Source organism: Lactuca virosa, chromosome 6 (assembly GCF_052849685.1).
Source record: "Lactuca virosa cultivar CGN04683 chromosome 6, Lactuca_virosa_CGN04683_v6, whole genome shotgun sequence".
NCBI lineage: Eukaryota > Viridiplantae > Streptophyta > Magnoliopsida > Asterales > Asteraceae > Lactuca > Lactuca virosa.
This window is the reverse complement of record NC_136431.1, coordinates 233,117,365-233,123,177: the sequence shown is the minus strand read 5'-3', so window position 1 is coordinate 233,123,177 and position 5,813 is coordinate 233,117,365. Positions and strand designations below refer to the sequence as shown.

The window sequence follows — 5,813 nt, the reverse complement described above, 5'->3', positions numbered from 1 at the left end:
GCGAGCATATTATTAAAGCAGAAAAACAGACAAACAACAACAGCACAAGCGAGGGGCCCGAACAAAATTAAAAGAAACAGTCTAAAAGCTACCTTATCAACTAATAACTAGTTTTTCACATATTAGCTATCCGAAACTCTTCAACTAGCAATTAGTTTTTCAGCTAGTTTTTCAAAATAATCATAAAAAATTATTATGACATTTTTGAAAGAAAATTATTATGATGTTTTCAAGAGGGAGATAACCCTTTTACTATCTCTTTTCTATTGAATTGTAAAATCTGAATACCTGCTAAGCTGCCGGTCTACTTCAGATCCGAACCCAAGCCTGCACCATTTAACTTTCTTTTTTTCTTTCTACAGACACCTTTTTTATGAGTTTGTTTAAATTTTTTAACAATTAACTTCGTTTTTAATTGTTTTTTTAACTTAGTATTATTAGAGAAATACTCTCTTTTAACTTTTTATTTTACAACTTTGATTTTTTACCGACTTTGTCGTTACAAAATTAGATTTTTTGAAAAATTATTTTTACCACTCTCTATATTTCGTTTTATGCATGTTTAAAAAATATCCATTTTTCAAAACACTTTTTTACAAATTCGTTTTCCAAAAAAAATTATATATATTTTCTCATGGTTATAAAACTATTTAAAATATTATTTTCTTTAGATATTTCAAAAACCAAAAATATACATTTTTATATAACGGGACTAAGGGCATCTCCATCCCACCCCAGAACTCTATTTTTTTTCCTCGTTTCTTCCTCCATTCTCCTCCAACACTACCACATTTTCATCTCCATTTTTGGAGATATGAATAGTATTTTGTTGCCAATTTTAGTCTCTTTCATTTTTATTTGACACATTTCTAGTTTATTTTTATCTACTGATTATAATTTAAATGCAATATTTAATATTTGTAATATCATGTTATATACTAATCTGTATTAATTAATCATAATTATAAAGTTTAGTATTTATTTATCGAATTTATATAAAAAATTAAATATATACTGAAGACTTGAAATACGGTAACATAATTTATGAAATATCGTAATTAAATATTATCGTAATCTTGATATATTTATTATAAATATAATCTTATTTATTTAATAATTATTTATAATAGAGTAATAATTAATTTAAATTTATTATATATAAACATTTTATTTATGATAATATAATTTGTAATATTTTTGTAATGAAAAAATATAATATATATTTGTGAAAATCTCATTAGTAGAGGGATGCATTTGACAAAATATATAATTTATAAAAATGAAATATTGTAGGAATATGATAATCACAATTCATCTTATTTTTTATTCCATTTACGAAGAAAAATAAAAATGAGTTGGAGATTCTAATACTATTTTAAGGCTGTGTTTGGCACGCCACAGCTAGCTGATAAGGTAGCTTATTTTTCGAGCTTTTTTATGTTGTCGTGTTTGGTAAGCCAAAAAGTAGCTCATAAGCTAGTTTTTTGAAAAGCTACTTAGACTAGCTTTTTAGGAGTTTTTAAAAAAAATTTCAAATACACCCCTTAATTAATTACAGAAATACATACTTTTACATGTCATTTTATGTAATTTTATAGATTTCATCTAGCTTTTCAGCCAGTTTACCAAATGTTATTTTTTGACAGCTAGCTTTTCAGGTATCAGCTAACTTTTTATTTAACAACTAGCTTTTCAGCTATCAGATAACTTTTTATTTAACAGCTAGCTTTTCAGCTATTAACTAGCTTTTCAGCTATTACGTCAAAATAGCTTAAATACTTCCTGCTTACCTCTAATTTGTACAATGATAAATTTCAAGATAACGACTCATATGATAAACGATGATAATTGATAAACGTAGATAATCATAATTTTTCCATCACCATTTTTAACATTTCTTCAAAAATAGTTCCAACAAACTTTTTATAACATTCTAAAAAGTCTACTATATTTAATAGACACTTTATTTCTCCTACTACTTGATTTTCGTGTGAAGCAAGCATCCAGTCACCAGGTGTTACTTCACCCACTGGCAAACAACATCTCTCTCTCTCTCTCTCTCTCTCTATTTCTCTTTCTCTTGCTTCCAGTAAGATCCTAATTTTCCATCAATCCCTAAAGATTCAATTTCGGTCAGATGGAGACGTGTCGTGAATCCATGATCGTCGCGCCACCACCCCCGCCGCTGCCGCTTACTTTTGTTGCTCCTGGATTCCGATTTCACCCCACTGACGAGGAGCTTGTGAGGTATTATCTGAGGCGTAAGGTTTGTGGGAAGCCCTTTTAGTATGAGATGGTGCCGGAAGTTGATATCTACAAATCTGAGCCCTGGGAACTTGCTGGTATACATAATTCTTTTTGGTTTGATGATTTTTTGTTCGCCATTTCTCCAACGTTTTCTTGAAGTTATCGAAAATGATGATTTTGTTGGGAATTGAATTTCGCAAGACTTATAAGTTGTAGTTTTCTATTTGGGGAAAACTTCATCTTTAGTAAAATTTCGGACTTGGGAACCATAAAACCACCTGCATGCAATTCAATTACTGATACTGGGAATCAGATTCACTTAGTAGTGGAAAATTGATGTAAAGATTGTTATTTACTGTAAAGTTATTGCAGTTATAAATTATTGTCTTTCTGGGAAGATGAATCTTGAAAATTTTCAGTAAAAATAGATAATTTCTATAAGAAAAAACGAAAGAGTTATGTAGGAGTAAGTTTACCATAAAAACATTTTGTTGCCCAACTAGTTTGAAACTTCATAATATAGCCTAGAGGCCTTTGATATCTAAAACAATCGCATTTCTGAAGAAAAAAATGGCTGAATTTGTGATTATGCAATGACTGTTCTTTATCTTACATGTGTAATATCCATCTTTGAGATAAGGGTGTTGATCTTTTTGTGATTTGTGGTTTTCTAGACTATACTTCAGTGAAATCAAGAGACCTAGAATGGTACTTCTTCACTTCTACAGATAAGAAGTATGCCAATAGTTCTCGAGTAAAGCGATCCACTGAACGCGGATATTGGAAAGAAACTGGGAAGATCCAGGAAATAAACCATAAGTCTGAGAAGATAGGGCAGAAGAAAACCCTAGTTTTCCATAGTGGCCGAGCCCCTCATGGCATACGCACTAATTGGGTAATGCACGAATATAAACTTTTGGATCAACAATTGCAAACAACTGGAGTAGCACAGGTTTGAATTACATGTGATCATTTTACAAGACATGAGATTACATAAAATAACACTTTGTACAAGCGTTTTGCATGCATTTAACTAAAACTATATATGACTTAGACACTGAAGTCCCGTGTAACAAATGCAGCCTAAATATACTTACTTGTTTGGTATTTGAATCTAAGGAAATGGAATAATTAATTGTTCTTGTTTTGTGGGTGGTGTGGGAAACAAGGATGCATTTGTGCTATGCAGAATTTTTGAAAAGAGTGGTATAGGACCACCACTGGGAGATTGTTATGGACCGTTTTTCGAAGAAGAAAGGGAAGAAGAGGAATCCCTCATTGTTCCCGGTCGAGACACAATGGATGATATCGCAAATGATGATGAAACTTGCGCCGAAAGAAACAACACTATGCAGGTATTGTGTCGCTTTACACATATATGTGTATCCGTGTACGTGTGTGTTTTTACAATGTTGCCCCATTGTTGTGATAGTAGGTATCAACTTGATATGCTTGTTTGTTAATGTATCTCAAATCGGTGTGAAACAGACCTATAAGTGTCCATATGGTGGAGTCTCCCCTCTTTCCATAAGAACTATTTTGAAGAGTTAATATAGGACTTCACATATATCTTATATGGTATCGGAGTAAGTGTCCCACACCCCTGTGTCTTAACACATCCCTGTCTTTGTCTTGGGGAGGAGGGGGAGGGGGGGGGGTTAATGTACCACACATTGGTGTGACATAGTCCTCTAAGGGCTCTTTTTGGAAAGGTATATGAGACTTCACATATATCTTACATTATCGTCATGTTAGCTGGATGAAGTATACCTGATTTACATCTCGCATGATGATCTTAGGCAGATCGATGCTCCCGGAAGAATATATTTACCTGAAAATTTGCATGAAAAAAAGACCATGGAATTCGTGCTTTAGATTTTACTTTAGATTTTTAGTTATCTACCAAACTATTCAAGGAACGTTATTATTGCATAATCACATCGCACGTTACGTGTACGTTCTTTTCGTTTATAGTAAATGAAAGCCAAGAAATGCATAAAATCTATTCTTGTTTTTGTTGAGACAATAATTATAGTCTCGCTAGCTTGTCCGTTTACGTGACATTACATACCCTAAATTTATGCATCAAGAACGATTTTATTTCACATACAGGATATTCGATATTGATAATGCATTTTTTAGATATACAACGTGATTTACACCATACACTGAATTACAAACTTCCAAAACCATTTGTTTTACATATAGGAAGACACTAGTCGTTTGGGCTTATCCCTTTTGTAACAGGTTTTCTTCTTAAAACTAGGAATATACTACTGAGATTATGAGATATAATAATAATCCTAGTAGAAACTGTACTTTGTTACAACTTTTTGTTTCTTGCAAATATCAGCATAACATAAATTTGATCAGATCTTCTATAATAAGAATCATAACGGTAATCATAATTTAGGCAATCATTAATTACATGTCATTCCTAATAGTTTTCAACTCTCTTTTATGTTCTTGATTGATGAAATCGAGCTCTTTTCAGATGGATGCTCAAATGATCCCGGTTGCATGCAAGAAGGTAAGATCAGAAAATGGTGTTTTAAATTCTGAACTTGAGCTCGAAACTCTCACACTGTTTCACCACAAAACATCAAAAGGAAGTGGTCCCAATTCTAGCAATGCAAATGGTTCCCAGGATTCAACCATGTCAAGTCAAGGTCAAACAACAACAAACCTTTTGTCTGCACTTGTTACAACTAAAGAAACACATCCTCCAGCCACCCCACCTTCATTTGACGCTTCTGCCCTTGAGAAATCTTTGCCTCCTGGGTACATGGAGCTTATACGTGACATGGAGAACAAGATCCGAGATGTTTCAATGGAGAAGGATGCCTTGAAGATTGAATTGATGCAGGCTCAGACAACAATCAACGTTCTTCATTCTCACATTGATCAGTTGAGCAAGGAGAACACTGAATTGAAGAGGGGCGTTTAGGTAATATTGAATTCATGATACAGCTAAGGAACGCAATGTTTAGGGGAGAGGAACAAATTCGGTAAAGTAATGCATGTTATACATTTTAGTTGAACAAAACTTTGTATGGAGATTTTAAAGGCGTTATGATGGACTTTTTCGTTTAGAAGTTATAAAAATGTGCGAGCCTGAATGGTGTGATCTTGTGGCTCTAATTATGCTTAAGTGAAACTTTGTGTTGTTCTTTTTTCTAGTTAATACCTGTTTTAAAAGTTAATCCTTGTGATTTGATCATACAAATATCCCTTTGAAGGGTTGGCAATGATTAAAATAGCTCATGGATCCTCCAAATATAACCTGTTTTAGCATATTTTATAGCGTCTTTTGAGGGACGTATAACTTGGTATGTTCATAAAAAAAACTGTTATTTTTGTCGGTATTTAAAGATTATATGATCATTGATCGATTCCGTTTATAAAAAGAAATCATGAGATATGGAGGATATATATAGAAAAAAACCGGTTCCTTTAAACTAAACCATGCGTTTTGTGGTCGAGATTCTTTAGAGACTATATGGTCCGGCGTAAAGATAACCAAACTGTATAAATCTACTCTAATAAATGAATTTTTTTTGTTTTTT

General features: G+C 32.4%; 1 pseudogene; it reads left to right on the top strand.

Annotated features, from left to right (window-relative positions):
- The first annotated feature begins 2,095 nt into the window (after window positions 1-2,095).
- LOC145122378 (NAC domain-containing protein 53-like) lies at window positions 2,096-5,194 on the top strand (annotated as a pseudogene).
- The last annotated feature ends 619 nt before the right edge of the window (window positions 5,195-5,813 follow it).